Consider the following 16,912-nt stretch of genomic DNA (forward strand, 5'->3'; position numbering starts at 1 on the left):
GATCGAGGATGGCGACGAGCCGCCCGAGCAGGGCTTCGATACGGGCTTGAGAGGCACGGAGCCCTTCCCCCACCTCCAGTACCGCAGCCATGAACTCCCGGCCGTGGTTGTTCGCCTCCTCCCATACAGCGTGCACCTCTAGCCGCTCCCTCTCGATCGCCGCCCACATTGCGGCTAGTGTCGGGGGAAGCCGCTGGGCAGGGCGGGGGCCGTGAGCCCGTGCGCCTGGAAGAACCCCCTCCATGGGCCCCTCCCCCTCAGAGGCGGAGCCAGGTCCTTCCCGCACACGGCCCATGGCACCCGGGGGCGGGGGGGCTGGAGGGGATGGTGCTGCAGACTGGGACAGCTCCTCGAGCGGCTCTGTCGATGAGGTGTCCTGAACCGGCGGAGTCCCAGGGCCACCTTCACCCTCCACTGACACAGGGAAGCCGAGCGACTGCAGGAGAGCTGCTCCGGCAGCAGAGGTCCTCCGGGAGGGTGGCAGCTCGCGCAGCTGGGCAATCACCTCCCCGCCTATCTCCAGGCGCATGGTCCCTGCTGGAGCGAGACATGGGTGGGAAGAGGCCCCAGGGAGGGAAGAGCAGCGGCCCAACATGGGCTGCCACAGGCCACCGAGCCGGGCCAAGCACACCCATTCCAGCTGCGGCCGCAGCCCCTCGTCTTGAGACCGGTCGGCGCCATGAGGGGCCTTGGATGTGTGGCCGAGGCCGGTGGCCGAGCCGGTCCCTGGCCCCACCAGCAGCAGGGCCACAGATACATACCATGCTCCGGATCCATGCCCCCCGACGGGCCCGGTTGAGGCTCCTCGTCGCTGGCAGCAGGGGCTTGCTGTGGCGGTGGAAGGGCTGCCTGTTCCTTGGCCCCGCTCTCTGCCAGGGGGGGCACAGACTCCGCTGCCTCTGCCTCCGCCTGGCTTGGGTCTGAACCCTCAGGGGCCGTGCCTACTCACGGGAGAGGCCCTGTCACACATGTGCCACGATCCATGCATTCCCCCCCTTGCCTCCCTGAATCCACAAATACTAACCGGGCAGGACCTCAACGCCCAGGCCGCCCACCACCGCCTCCGGGATGACCGCTCGCATGACCGCCTCTGGGCCTGGGAGCCCCTCGTCAAGGGCCCGCTCATAAGGAACCCCCTGAGACATGAGGAGGCGCACTCGTTTGCGTGCGGGCCCGAAAAAATCATTCCAGCGCTTCATTGCCAAGTGAGCAGTGCGGGGCGCGTTGCCCACAGCCGAGACCCTGTCAGCTGCCATCTGCCAGAATGCCCGTCGTCGAGACCGGGACGAGGCGCCCCTGTGCGTGCTCAGGGCGACCTCTGCATTCTCCACCACGAGCCCAAAAAGCAGCACTCTCTCGGCCTCTGTCCAGTTTGCCTGGCGCTGGCTTCCGCCGCCACTAGTGCTCTCAGCAGACATGGGGGTAGTGCCCGCTGGAATGTCCGGTCCCCGAGATAAGTGGTGGGAACCAGCCACCTAGTCATGTGCTCACCCATCCCCTCGGCAAGATGGAGGAGGGCACAGGGGGTGCAGGACCGGGAAGGGTGGCTGGGACAGCCCATGCAGCGGACAGAGGACCTGCTCCTGAGCACCACTTGCAACGGGCCGCTGAGACCGGTAGGCCTGCTGCTTCCAGGTGCGTGGGGGGGGGTTCAGGGTGCTGGAACTCAACCTGCGCTCCTTCCAGGCAGGACCTCGATCATCCCCGCCTGGTGCCCGCCACTGCCGCCGCGGCTCCCAGCCATCCGGACCAGCCACCTCCTGCCAGCCGTGTTTGTCCGAGCGGCCCTCAGGCGGCGCTGCCTCAGACGCCGCCGCCGGTTCCAGGCCAGGGTGCCATCCCTGCTCCTGGGCGACATGACTTGCCTGGACCGCTTCCGCCTGGACAGGGCAGCCATACAGGCTCTGTGCGAGGAGCTCGCGCCCGCCCTTCAGGGGCAAGCTGCGGCTCCCCGGGGCATCCCCGTCCTCCAGAGGGTCCTGCTGTCCCTCCGCTACCTTGCGACCGGCTCCTTCCAGGGAGTGATGGCTGAGGCCTTGGAGGTCTCCCAGTCATCCCCCAGCCGCTGCCTGCATGCCTTCCTGGACGCCCTAGTTGGTCGGATCCGCGAGCACATCCACTTTCCCACCTCGGAGGCAGAGTTGGCACCCATCCGGGCTGGCTTCTCCTCCCTTGCAGGCTTCCCCAATGTGATTGGAGCAGTCGACTGCACACATGTGGCCATATGCGCTCCCAGAGAGGAGCTGCAGGTCTACAGGAATTGGCACCGGTTCTACAGTATCAACGTCCAGGCAGCCTGTGACCACCAGGGGATCTTCACGGACCTCGTTGCCAAGTTCCCGGGAAGCGTCCACGACGCACAGATCTTCACCACCTCCGGCCTGAACAGGCTCCTGTCATCATGGCCTGAGGGGAACGGCTGCATGGTCCCTGCAGAGGGGGGAGAGAGGGAGGGGGGGCACCCGTTGGTGGCAGCCCGGCATCTGCTGCAAGCACCTGCAACCTGCGCCTCGACGGAAGTGGCTGGGACACCTCCGGGCCCTTACGGCCTGCCCTCTGTGGCAGCGGAGGAGGCTCCCTGGATGGCGCCGAGGACCCTGACTTACTGCGCGCGGGGCCTGCAGCCACCTCCTCTTCCAGGAGGTCATGCTCCACCTAGCACAGCGCTGCGTCTAGCCACGCTCGTATGAGGTGGGCCTCCTCTGCACGGCCAGGGAAGAGCTCCTCCAGGTAAACTGGCCGCGCAGTCATCGCACACTCATCTGCCAGGAGGTCATTCCCGGCTGCCTTGGCAATGAGCTGGGCCCCGAGCCTGGCCGCCCACTGCTCCCGCCACCCGTCGCCCTCCATGCAGCCAGGACCGCTGTGGGTATAGTGTTTCTGTGCTGCCCGCCGAACTACACCGCCCGCCGGCATGACCTTGGAGGGTCTGAGATGTAACAATTCCCTATCTTCTGTCTGGCAACTGCATAGTTCATGGATAGGTTCAGCACAGGCCCCCCGGCTCAGACCTGTGGGTTGGAGGGGAGGGGGCCGCGGTGGTTGGCTTCCTATGGCCCCAGGGCCCTCTTCCCTTTCGGGGATGCTGTGCTGCTCAGGTGCATCCTTGCGGGACGCGAACCCTTGGGCCTGGCCGTCCGGTGCACCGTGGGACTGGGAATAAAGCTCATCTACCCATGGACCCGTGTCTGCCTGCGATACTTTGGTGAACTGCCAGCCATATCCTGCCCTGGCACCAAGAGCGCATGACCAGGCCCGCGGTGACAGCGCATCCCTTTCAAGAGGGGGGGTGCTTAGGATGCACAAGGACTGGCCAGGGGCCGCTCTGGCATGTCTTCCATATTGCCCTAACGCACCTGCCCTGCTTGGCATGCCGCCCTGAGCTGGGGCAGTCACACAACCTGCCATCGGGGGGCCCTCCCGGGGCCTGGGGTGGCCACCCAGCCTGCATGGCCCAGCCGGGGGAGGGGCACGCTGTGGCAGCCAGCCGGGGGGCCTCGGGCTCCCGCATTTTGGCCACTTTGCACAGCTGGTGCGCTCTTCCACTGCCCCTGTGGGCGGGGCCAGCGGCCTTCCCTGCAGGATTGGCGGGGCTGGCAGCCTAGGAGTGGTTCCCCCCCTGGCAGGGCAACGCGAGCGGCCACAATTGCTGAACGCAGGAGATAGCGCCGGGCCAAGGCGGAGCCACAGGCAGTCTCGGACGCACCCCTTCCCTCCCAACAACCACGCTGTGTTGGTGCGGGGGCCTCGCAACTGCCCCACAGGATTGGATGCGAGGCAGGACGCCCTGGGGTGGAAGGTGTTGGAATGACCAATGGGGCTGCTGCAGACGCCCGAGGGGCTGGACCCACTCTGGGAGGCGGCCGCTCACGGGACTGTGTTGCTGGGGCTGCGGCTGCAATGGGGGCGACCCTCCCCAGGCGCGCGAGACCTCCTGCCCGGGATATGGCATCCGCCTGCCACCACCATGGATTCTCCACTGGTGGGGCTACGGTTCCAGCGAGCGGACCGTTTCCCCTGCCATCTCCCGCCCCCTTGCAGCGGCAGCTCGCACCACCCTCTCCCTGGCTTATCGGGTGCCAGCTACTCTCCCCACCAGGGATTGATCCCCCTCCCCGCTCACATGCCCCGCCCCAACCCTCTACCTGGCCATAGATGCAGGGGGGTTAGCCGTGTTAGCCTGTGGTAGCGAATTCAAAAAGGGTCCCGTAGCACCTTTAAAACTAACCAATTTTATTGTAGCATAGGCTTCTGAGAATCAAGTTCTCTTCGGCAGATGGGTGGTACAGACACTGGTCAAATACAGAGGAGGGGGGAGAGGAGGAGGGAGGGAGGGGGCGTTACTGTGAGGGGAGGGAGGGGGCGGGGAGGCAAGACGGGGTGTGTCGGATACATTTGTGGCAATGTGCAGGTGGAGATATGTGACGGGAGTGTTGGGGGAGGGGCGGAGGACGAAGTCAGACTCGCAGACACAGAAGGCAGTTGTTGTACATCTCGTTTTATTGCACTGGAAAAAGCGGGCTTGCGTTTAGGCTGGCGAGGGAGCCGGAGCATTCCACACAGCCCTCCTTCCCGCTCGGAGGGGCGGGGCTGGGATGCAGGCCGCGGCGCGACGGTGTTTCCTGGGCTGCAGCCAACCGTCCATCAGAGATGTTTGGGGAGGGCGGGGCGCGGGGGAGCAGCCATGCCCTGGACGTGCCTGCAGGAGAAAAAGACACATGTGGGCTTTACCTCATTCTACTGCTGAGGCAAGCCCCACACTCCGCCATCCGGGGGGGTTGCACATGGTCGAGGGCAGCAGCTGATGCCTGACAGTCTGGCGAGGATGCACTCGGCCTTGGGAAGCCTTTACCTTTATGGGAGGGAATGAGCTGGTCACAACAAACACCTGGTCACATGTGGTTTTCGAGGCGCCTGCCTCTGAGGCAGCCAGGGGCGGCCATGGTTGCCCCCGACCCCTGCTGGGCCTCACCCAAAGCGGCAAGTGAGCGGGTGGGTTCAGGTGAATGGGCGGTTTGCACTAATCTGCGGAACGCCCCCCCCACCTCCTCCTCACCTGTCAGCGCTCCGTCGGTCATCACCAGGTGGGAGCGCCAGAGTCAGGGCACCTGCAAGGAAACGGGAGAGCATGTGGTTAATTTGCAAAGTGTCATTCCCTTCTGTCACGGAAGGGTTAGTTTGTTTGTGCTTAGTTAGAAGCAACTAGCGTGCATGAGTCCAGTTAGATGTTGAGTCATTCTTTCTATCACGGTAGAAAGGGAGTTAGGCAGACATTTGCACCTCTTCCCCTTTACGAGAAGTTCCCCCACTTTTTCGCAAAGTCCCCCGAGTGCATTCTGCGCCTGCCAACGTGAATGCCCTCAGCCCGTTTCGGTTTTCAAAGGGGCAATGCCACTCAGCACACGGGCAGAGCCTCCGGCAGAGTGCTCACTTACCTGGGGGTTTGGGCGGCGCTGGCCGGATGTTTTGTAGGGCGGGTTCTCAGATGATTGGGTGCAGAGAGGGGGGCTCGTCCACGCCAGGCGCGCACGCTGATTGGTCCCCGGGATAGTTCTCATCCTATGCTCCTTCGGGCCATAGGGGCGGGGCTGGGCGCTCAGAGAGGGGGCTGATTTTTCGCCGTTCCATGGACGCCTATGGGCTACGCCTTCTTTTTCCGTGGCGTAGCTTTTTTGCGCCACTGTGGGCGTTCCCGCTTCTGGAGGAGCTTAGGGAGCGGACTAACTCTGACCCCGCCTTGTTCCCCGCCCCCCCTGCATCGGCGTAGGGCTCTACGCCACTCCTGTGCCGCCGCCCGGGTGCCTGTGGCTTGCACCGGTGCTGGCCCGCCGGCGGGCCAGCGCCGCGTCCCAGCGCGGGCGGAGGGCCACTTACGCGGGCGTAAGGGCCAGATGCGCCATCGCAAGCCTTAGTTCGGTTCCTATTCAGTTTCCCCGCCCCTCTTAGGATTGGGCTGCCAAGATACTTTCCTGGAAAGTAGGCAAAAAGATGGCAAACAAAATGATTAATGGTTGCTGTGGGTTTTCCGGGCTGTATTGCCGTGGTCTTGGCATTGTACTTCCTGACGTTTCGCCAGCAGCTGTGGCTGGCATCTTCAGAGGTGTAGCACCAAAAGACAGAGATCTCTCAGTGTCACAGTGTGGAAAAGATGTAGGTCATTTGTATCTACTCAGGAGGGGTGGGGTTGAGCTGAGTCATCCTGTAAGAGTTTCCCAGGGTGTGGAATGCTAATGGCAGGAGGCTTCACTGTATCCTGAGGAGGTTCTTTTGCATATGGATTGGTGCTTGATGTGCTAATCTTCTCTGCAGGGCTATTGTCAGGGATAGAATGTTTTGTTAGCCTGGTGTTTTTCAGAACTGGAAACCATGCTCTGTTCATTCTTAAGGTTTCTTCTTTCCTGTTGAAGTTTTGCTTATGCTTGTGAATTTCAATGGCTTCCCTGTGCAGTCTGACAAAGTAGTTGGAAGTGTTGTCCAGTATTTTGGTGTCCTGGAATAAGATACTGTGCCCTGTTTGAGTTAGGCTATGTTCAGCCACTGCTGATTTTTCAGGTTGTCCAAGTCTGCAGTGTCTTTCATGTTCTTTTATTCTTGTCTGGATGCTACGCTTTGTGGTCCCGATGTAAACTTGTCCACAGCTGCAGGGTATACGGTATACTCCTGCAGAGGTGAGGGGGTCTCTACTGTCTTTTGCTGATCGTAGCATCTGTTGTATTTTTCGGGTGGGTCTGAATACTGCTTGAAGGTTATGCTTTTTCATAAGCTTTCCCATCTGATCAGTAATTCCTTTGATATATGGCAAAAACACTTTTCCTGTAGGAGACTGTTTTTCCTTGGTTGTTTGATTCATCCAAACATTCTATCCCCGACAATAGCCCTGCAGAGATATAATTATATAATATAATATAATTAAAATAAATAAATATACATTTGGTTTTGGTTTTAAATTCCAATTTTTTTCTATTACAATTTCTTTTGTGTCATCTGTTTTCTCTGAAATTCTCTAAAGTAAAACCTATTTTCAAGAAAAAAAGTTCATTGAATAAACCAGTGCTGGCAACAGCAGGGAAAGCAATTTATAGAAGACACGACAGTTGCAGGAAAATTGTAGGATATGTTGAAAATGCTGAATGACAGTACGAAAAAAAGGATTCAAACTGTACCCTCAGCTGTTTAAACAAGTAACAGTCCTTTGCTGTCTTCAAATTGTAGCAAGAGCTTCACTGATACTTCAATCTCAGCATCTCAGTGACAGCTTTGGCTGCTCATGAACGACAGCTGTTATTTACCGAGACTATACCATTAATAGACTTTAATGTCTGTCAGCCTGAAGAACATTTTACTTTGATCGAATTCTCAGTATTAAATTATCTGGAAGCATGTGGAGGTATTCACTTCTCACAGACACTAACAAGTGCAAGAAATCCCTTTATACATAGGTCTGAAGTGGTCTTGAAGAAGCTAAAGCCAAAATTAGCTTCAAAGCTTAGAACTGATCCAAGATACTCTTATGGGTATCATGTTGCCTTATATTTTGTAAAACAACAGTGTAGTTGGTTGTTGTGGGTTTAACGGGCTATATTGCCGTGGTCTTGGCATTGTAGTTCCTGACGTTTCGCCAGCAGCTGTGGCTGACATCTTCAGAGGTGTAGCACCAAAAGACAGAGATTGTTAGCCTGGTGTTTTTCAGAACTGGAAACCATGCTCTGTTCATTCTTAAGGTTTCTTCTTTTTCTTTTTTTTCTTAAGAAACCTTAAGAATGAACAGAGCATGGTTTCCAGTTCTGAAAAACACCAGGCTAACAAAGCACTCTACACCCGACAATAGCCCTGCAGAGAAGATTAGCACATCAAGCACCAATCCATATGCAAAAGAACCTCCTCAGGATACAGTGAAGCCTCCCACCATTAGCATTCCACACCCTGGGAAACTCTTACAGGATGACTCAGCTCAACCCCACCCCTCCTGAGTAGATATAAATGACCTGCCAACATCTTTTCCACACTGTGACACTGAGAGATCTCTGTCTTTTGGTGCTACACCTCTGAAGATGCCAGCCACGGCTGCTGGCGAAATGTCAGGAACTACAATGCCAAGACCACGGCAATACAGCCCAGAAAACCCACAACAACCATCGTTCTCCGGCCGTGAAAGCCTTCGACAATACATCGAACAGTGTAGTTCTTTTTACAACTTTTAGCTACTTTTTCTTCCTAGCATTTGTTTCTATCAGCTGCTCAAAAGTTTTCCAACATTTATTTCAGTTTCCTGTAACTATTTTTAATTTGTTTTGATGGCAGTCATCTTTTCCCTTGAAGGAATGAGAAAGCTTTGGTGTGCTGTCCAAAATAAATGGATTCCAAATGCACTAGACAATTCTTTTATATCCTAGATTCACTCTGTTGCAAACAACCCATCCTTAAACAAGTATGATTTTCTCTCACCCATGTATAATTATTATGACTCATTTTTGCTTACAGAATCTGGCAGCCACCAGATGGACTTAAAACAAAAGGTTAGCTTTCATCTGGTTACAAAACTACTGAAGAAAGTAACACATTTAGTAAGGTAGTAAGAAAACAGATGAACAAATCTTTGTCCAGTTTTCCTCAGAGTCCACAGCACCATACATTAATAAGCATATGCAAAGGATTCCTACACAAGGGCCATGCATGTGGCCCCCAGAGCTGTCCCCCCCCATGCCAGAGCAGTAAGACACCCCCCCATCACCCACGGGGCAATTCCCCATGCATGCAGCCAAGAGAGAGGGAGAAGAGCGTTGAAACTGATTTGAACTGAACTGAGGGTTCAGATGTCCAAGATGTCACTTGTCCCCTGCTGTGTTTTGCAGCTGAACAAAACAGAGGTTCTTTGGCTCCACACAGACCAACCATAGTGACCCCAGTATGACCATTCCTGAGTGCAAGTCCACTCTCTCAAATGTGTGAAGAGGGAATCACTGATGCGGGGTTGGGGCACGGAGGGGCACGGAGGTGGTCTCATCTACTCTCAAACAGACAGGGATAGGGTTGTAGAACATCCAGACTTTGTTGAACATGAAGAGATCTGTGCAGTCTAGCAGCTGTGCCTCTGTGATCTGTTCCCAGGGCCTGGAGGAGAAAGGCTGAGTCATCCAAAGCTTAGCATACATGTGACTGAGGTGGCTTTGCTGGTAGTGAAGCTGGGCAGGACAAAAGGTTCCAGAAGCCAGCCTGGAAATAGTGACTGAGCAGAGCAATAGTACCAGCAGTGGTCATGCTCTCAGGTTTCCCTGTTGATTCATCACCTGCACAGATGCAAAATGGAAACATATGCAGCGGTGACCAACCCAGATGCCAGGCTGGCTGTAGCCATGCCTGTGGTACTCCATCACGGTCCACGGTGCCATCCCCATGAGGGAGGCCAATTTACCAGAAGACACCTGAACTGCATGCTGTTGCCATCCTGATGCTTACTAAACCCATAAGGAAATGCTGTGCTACTGCAGTTGATTGAGCCACTGCTGCTGCCATACAGAGCTCAGAGTTTGCTAGGCAATGATCTCATGATTACTTAGCAATCTGACTGACAGAATACATTGCGGCAGTCCAGGCACTCCAACCCACAGTTGTGCCCTCTCCCCCATCTGAAGGGGAGTTCCCTGGCAAAGAAGAGTCCAGTGCTACCAGTCCAGTGCAGGGCTACAAGCATTCCTGCCACCCAGTGGGCAGCTCTCCTGGAAACACTTCCCCAGACATATGCTCCACTGCAGAACATGGGGCATGGTGCCAGACCCAACTGGTTCGGGCTGCCCCCATACACCTTGGTTGTGGGAACCAGCATTTGGGGGCATCCACCAGCTTCGTGCAAGGGGTACATGGATGGCAGATATGGATTCTCAGGCTAGGGCTGCTGGATTTTCACCACCACTTACCTGTCAGCGTGTGGTCACCCTTTGAAGTTCTGTCTCTGGAGATGGGGTACCTGTGAGGGTTCTGGAATGAGGCATGGTAGCCACACAGTATGGACTTTGCTTTCCACCTTGGATGTTAGTGCTCCTCCAACTGCACTAAGTACCCTCACTGTGCCTCTCCTGCCACCAAAGTGCAAGGCTCTAAGCTCTAAGTACATAGGCAATGGGCTCTGAGTCACAGTCCCATGCCAGGCACCCTGTCTAATGAATTACAGGGCATCCTGGCTGGGGTTTTTGTAGTGGCAGGGGAACTGTTATTTGATGCTGCAAGAGAAGGTATCCACTGCTGAGAAGTGAGGTGATTGGTTGTGGCTGTACTCAGCATCCTGTGCTTTGTCAGGACTTTTGAGCAGGGCCATGGCTGTGGGAGGGAGCTTGGCCTTTTCCATTGAATGAGCACCTACGGGCTATGCCATCTTTTTTGCATGCGTAACTTACCATCTCTATTGGATGGTGTTCCCAGGTTGGAGCTTCTTAGAGAGCTGGCGAATTCCTCACCATGCCACATCCCACACCAGCACAGAGATTTATGCTGGCAGCCGACAGCAGGTGGCCACAGAGAGGCTGTTCTGGCATCTGATGCAACTTCAGCTTACACCAGCATATCTTGGATATGCCGGCTAGCAGCTAGTTAGCTCTCTCAGAGAATTCAGCCCACCCACACTAAGGATTGTGCTATAAATCTCAAAAAATTATCAGGACTTTACAACCTGTTCCCAATATTAATGCACGTGTTGGAAAGTCTATATAGCATGTGGTATCATAAACACTGTAGAGGTTTTTATTTCTATTCCATTATGCACACTGTGACTGCCATGAGAAATGTGAGAAAAAAATGCCCGTAATAATCCCAAACAAAAGCCAAAGCAGTATTCAAGAAGATTCTAGGATAAATAAAAGTTGACTTTTCATTTCTAGCATGACAATCTTTTGAATGCTTTGAGTTTGCAACCCATCATTATTTTTTTAAAATGTGGTTTAACTACAATATTATATCTTGTAATATTGATGTTTGAACATTTCAAAATTGTTTCTCTCTAGCAAAAGGACAAAGTCAATTGGTAGGTATGTCACCATGTCAGAAAACATCATGAGAATACATACATTGATTCAAAATAATGAGTGAAGTACTTTTATTGCACAAGTTTGGAAGTGCAGTAAATTAAGAGGGTATTGTTGTGAATTTATTGCTGAAGATTATGTGCCATTATCTAAAACACAGCTTATGCTATACTACTTCAGTGTTTCAGGGGTGGTTGGATAATATTTCAAATACTCTTAGCTAAAGCTTCAATGGCAGATAGACATTTTATGAGGTTTCTATTAAGGAATTTCATTCTATGTAAACTAAATCACACAGGAAAAATTCTAACAAATGAGCAGAAAGATTCTCTAATTTGGAGTTTAAGAAAAACATGTTTGTGTTAATATTCTTTGCACAGACGATCTGGTTGAAATATGAACAACACACTTTTTTTGAAATTCTATGAATCTTCCACAAACATCCATGGCATTTCATTAACCATGCTTGATTAATCCCTTTAGGTACAAATCATTACAGAGAACAGAGGAATTTATGAGTATGATGCAACTAAAGAAGATTTCAGGAATTAATCTTGCTTTAAAAACATAGTTTCAAATCCTCTAAGGCTTAAAATGGGAGCTTTAATCTAATTTAGAAATCAGTGTTCCCAATGAGCACTGTCTCTTAATGAGTTTGGAAATGTGCTCTTGGCTTAATCTCAATTACGTTTCTCTACAACATTTCTTCAGAACATTGTTTTCAAGCTGATGAAAGAGTAACATGGTACAGAGCAATAGAGGAACTATTTGTAAAAATGGTGCTTCTGTGTGATGTACAATTCCAAATTGAACAGAGAATTTATAACAGCCTGGTAATATGACCTAAGATACGATGCACCAAAATCAGCATTTGAGAGGCAATCAGGGGCTTTTGGCCCCAGCAGGAACCCTAGAGTGTCAAAACACCTGAATGGAAAGCCACTGATGCCCCTAGGAGACGCGCGCGCGCACGCACACACACCGTGGCTGGGTCATTGCTAGTCCATGCTGTTACCAGAACTTCTTTTTATAATAGGGAAATTAGCTTTAGCAGTCTGTAACTAAAATTAGCGCGGATCTAACCAACGTTTATGGAGGTCCCGATTCCAGACACTCTAGTGACAAAGAGGCAGACTACAAATAGATTCAATAAACACGTGTCTTTACTAATAGTGTGGCGTAAGCCTGAACTTGCACATACACACAAGACAGCATACAAGGTCTAGGAAATACAGAGTAAGAAATACAGAGACGGTTGCATTTGCAGGTACCCAACGATGATAGAGGAAATACTCACAATCCTGAAGCGGAGCAGAGACACAACAGCGAGGTGGTCCAATGCCAGCAATGGATCCACGGACAGACAGCAAGGGGTTCTGGATAGGAATGGCCTGAGCACCATGCGGTCTGAGAGACCAGCTTAAATACCCCAAAACGTACCCTGGGGCTGGGGCTGGCTCTAATGGGTTACTGAATGGCTTAGATGGGCCACTTTAGGAATCTGATTGTGATAAGTGACACCTCAGGAAGAGGGGACAAAAGAGGGAGGGGGAAATCTGAGTGGGCTGAATGGATGTTCCAGCGGACAGGGCTTGTCCTGATGTCATCAGCTCTGGAATGCGGAGGTTTCTTTGAGATGCATTCTCTAAGTGCTTGGGATGGTCGGCACTTAGTTCCTTCTCCGGGGCAGCTCCTAAGGTATGCAGAGCGGGGCGAGGTTCTCTCGCTGCGGACGTGGTGTGCCCGCTTCGCTGAAATGGCTTCTCAAAGCAGTCTTTTCCTCTTGGTCTTCTGGCTGCCTAGGAACATGGTCGATGGCTGGGCATGGCAGGGGCTGGTTAGCAGGTTGCCCGGTAGCGAGGGCAAGCTCGGGGACCGGCCCACGGGAGGCTCCGGGCGGGAACTGACCAGGGAGCGCCTAGCCAGGCTCGCTGGAGGTTTCCCCGGCAGGCGCCCGGCTGCTAGCAGCGGCTTGGGCCCAGATGAGGCAGGCTTCCATGGAGGCAGGGGGAACAGCACGTAAAACACAGTCCATAGCAGGGAACAGGCACGGTCCGTGGCAGATGGCAATGCAGGCACGGGGCACACTTGTAACAAAGTCCAAACACACACTGGGAGGTCCAGATGTGTATCATGTCTAGGCAGGGCTGCCCAGGAGGAGAGTCCTTTGTGGAGTTATCCAGACGTGGAGTTAGGCAACTAACACAGTCTATTGCAGCAGCAAGGTAATTAAACAAGCAGGCAGGAAACTGACACGTGTACCAGAGTACACACGTGCAGGGAAGTCTTTGGTGCAGCAGTAAAACAGCAATGCAGGAAACTTTAACACAGTCCATGGCAGGCCTTAAAGCAGGAGAGGGGGCCTACTTGGCAACAATGCTGCCTTTTGGCTTCTCCCTTTGCTAGGTCAAAGGTGGGTGGAACAAAGGCCAACTCCATATGGCCTTCCTCCATCCTGCCCCAGATGCCATGCACAAGACATGTAGCATCAGTTCAGCTTGTTCTACCTTCCTGCCTGCTATGGTCAACTCCTCCCCCTTTGCTCCCTCAGTTCAGCTGAGGGAGGGGGTAGTGGAATGACCTTCTTAAAGTGGGGTGCATTTTCCCCTTTAAAATCTAATATGTGGCCCAGATCACCCACTATATGCCATTAGAAATCAAATATATGATCCTTCCCCTGCCCCTTTATGAGGGGGGAAGATGACCAAAATCATGCATATGTGTATCATGTTAACTCCTGTGTTCAGTGGAGTGAATGTTCATGGGCCTGATAACTTACTGTGTGAATCCAACCGCCGACTACCAATTGGGAATCTCCAGCATGGAGATCTATGCTCATGTTGGAGAAAATAACATAGTAGATGCGTAAATGATAAGTCGGATGTCTTTTAGACTCTGGGTGTATGCATCTTGTCAAAAAAGTAATAGAATTAAAACTGCTCCTGAGGCTGTTTTGACAAACTTAAGCCTATTCTGCATGTTGGATTATTCAGATTTCATTCTGCTTCTCTCAATCTACAGAGTTCCACATGAGAAACAGAGGCATGAGATGCAGAATCGAATGTTCCCCGTCTTTTCCCCTGTGCACATACTGCAACTTTATTTTTAAGCTGCATCTTATGTGTGTGCAGAATTCTTAGTTCTGTACTGCTTCTGTCCTCCACTTCCTTTCCCTGGGCACCGATTGGTTGGCCACCAGGTGGAAACTACTCCCTCCCTCCACACACACCCTCTATTTAAAAAAAAAATAAGGGAAGGGTCATAACACTACAATGTCATTTGTCATATGGCTGTATTGTCAAATCAAGATTGCAAATTCATAACCTTGCAAACTGTGCCTGCAAATTCCATTTTTATCATTGGACCGACTCTTTGGCATTAGGAGAAGTCTGAAACAAGTCCCAAGCAACTGAGCATCCAATCCCCCCTTCTTTTAATTAGAGGAGAATTACAACACTGTGATGTTCATGTATCCTTCCCCTTTAAGCACAACGTCTGTCCCATTCCCTGATGGCAATCCATATTCCCCACTGATTACTTCTTGGGTTTACTTTTTTACTTTCTTTCTTTATAAACAGAGCTCATGTTCACAGTGATTTGGAAACAGGGGTAGGGGATTCATCTCAATAATCTTCCTTTCCCATTCCAGAACAAGGTCATGTGATGTGAGAAGGCCAATGAGAACACCATTTTATTTGGGCAGCAGCATTTTAACATTTTACTGTGGCAGAGAGGTGTCATTTTGCAACAAGCAGACAATTCAAACCACACCAGAGCAATTTGCTAGCAGCCAGTGAAACAAATGTGAAAAGTAGGTCTCCTCCCCCCCCCAAACTCCACTCCCAATTGCCCCTCCAGAATTTTAAAAAAATTGGTGGGCACAGGACTGCCCCATCAGCAAGTACAAGGAAAGGGAGAAGGAGGGGGACAGCGGACACACCAAGTTCCAACACTGCAACGTTATGATACATGCACTGATTTCTTTAAAAAAAGGATGTTTGCTCTAGCCCCCACAAAAGGCAGCTTCAAACAAACACAACTCAACTCGTCAGGAATAAGAAAGCAGACACCAAATCACCTCAAGGTCACGCAATACAGAATGCCAGGAGCCCAAGCCAATTCAGCACTGATTGGTGTGAATATTCAGAAGCCCGGCTTAAAGTGTGCCATGCAGAATGGGACTTAGGCAAGTGTCCACTTTTGACTCACTTCTGTATATTTCCAAGGAGAAGGATCCTGTATTCTTGGATAAAAAAATATACCAAATACTAGCTCTTTCTAACAAACAGTACATCTTAAAGTCTTTCTAATAATGTATTCACAAACACCTTAATAGCAGATTCACACTTTTAAATTGTCTGTTTCTGGTAAGATAAGAAGTTATGATACATTATGGAAAGTACTTGTCATACTATCCTATTTCAACATGCAGCATGCTGCACTAGATGCTACAGCTGAAAACAATTCTGTACCAGAATCAAGATAACTAAATAAAACCACTTAAAGACAAAAGGATATCTGCCTGGAAAAACTCTTGACATCCCTCTTCAATATTTCCATATTCAAAGAAACATTCATATTCCCAGTAGGGATTTATGGCATTCTACTTCTGGTTTTAAAAGCCAGTTTGTAATGTCAGTTACTTTTGCATCCAGTTTCTTTTCCATTCCACAGCTTTTACTATTGGAAAGATCACCTTCAGCTTGATTCAGTCATCTCAAAACAGTATGCTCCTTTTCTCTCTTTCTTCTTACATCTCCTTGCAAATAATTGGAGTAACACATGAGCAACTGTGCTTACCTGACTTATGCATACCAATGATGGATTTGCATGCATTACATAATTTTAAAAAAATAGAAATCCAAGTCAGGTCTTTGGAAAGCACCTGGAGAAAAAAATCTGCACACAAAAATGGTAACATACGAAAGAAGTTATCACATAGACAAGGTAGGGAAAAAGCCCTTCATCAAGAATCCCAGTGTCATCTGATAATACTCACAGAGGCAAATAATTGAAATTTATATTTATTTGTAATTTACTTCATTCATACCTGCCTTTCTCTTTAATGGGGATCCAAGCAGCTTACATCAGTCTCCTCTCCTTCACTTTATTCTCACAACTAGGAATTTGCACTGAAAAAAATCCATTGCGGATCCAGGGGTTTGGAACCAGTTATTTACTGTTGCTTTTATTTCCCCACCAGCTGGGGTATTGTTGGCTCAGATCTAATCCATTTGGGTTTTTTTCTTTTTTTAAATTTTCTTTTTATTAATACTTCTGAAGAGTTACACTTATCCTAATAATGTAAATGTTGTATCTAGTTCACAACAAATCAAAGAAGAAAATACAGATATCTCAACTACATGTCAAAAATATTTTAAGCAAGTTAAATTTAAATAACACAGCAATATGAAAATGCTAGAAGATTTAATCATTCCAATCTGCAATTTGACTTGAAGTTGTATATGCAGATATTATATGAATTTTTCACATTATCAATAACAATGTTGTGGCTACATTAAATAAAATTAACTAGGATGTTCTATAGAGTTTCATACTATTATTGAGTCCCTTCTGTCCCTATTTTCCCACCCTCTCCCACTAAAAAGGTTGTATATTCTAACAAATAAAATTCAGTTAAACTTTGTTATATTTATCTCTCCCCCTTTATCCCACCCACCACCCAAGAAAAAAATATAGTTGCCAACTAGTAATTTTCAATTAGATTAGGAACAGCCAAAAAGACAAATAAGTGGGTACTAGATCAAATCAAGCTTGAATGCTCCCTAGAAGCTAAAATGACAAAACTAAGGCTATTGTGCTTTGGTCACGTCATGAGAAACAAGGTTCTCTGGGAAAATCAAAAAGAGTCCAGTAGCACCTTTAAGACTAACCAA

At 50.6% G+C, this 16,912-nt stretch overlaps 1 protein-coding gene across 1 annotated transcript in view; it reads right to left on the minus strand.

Moving 5' to 3' along the window:
* Positions 1 to 16,912, minus strand: part of KIF6 (kinesin family member 6) — a 439,256-nt gene that overhangs the window by 266,879 nt on the left and 155,465 nt on the right. The window lies entirely within an intron of this gene.

Source organism: Eublepharis macularius, chromosome 1, assembly GCF_028583425.1.
Source record: "Eublepharis macularius isolate TG4126 chromosome 1, MPM_Emac_v1.0, whole genome shotgun sequence".
Lineage (NCBI taxonomy): Eukaryota > Metazoa > Chordata > Lepidosauria > Squamata > Eublepharidae > Eublepharis > Eublepharis macularius.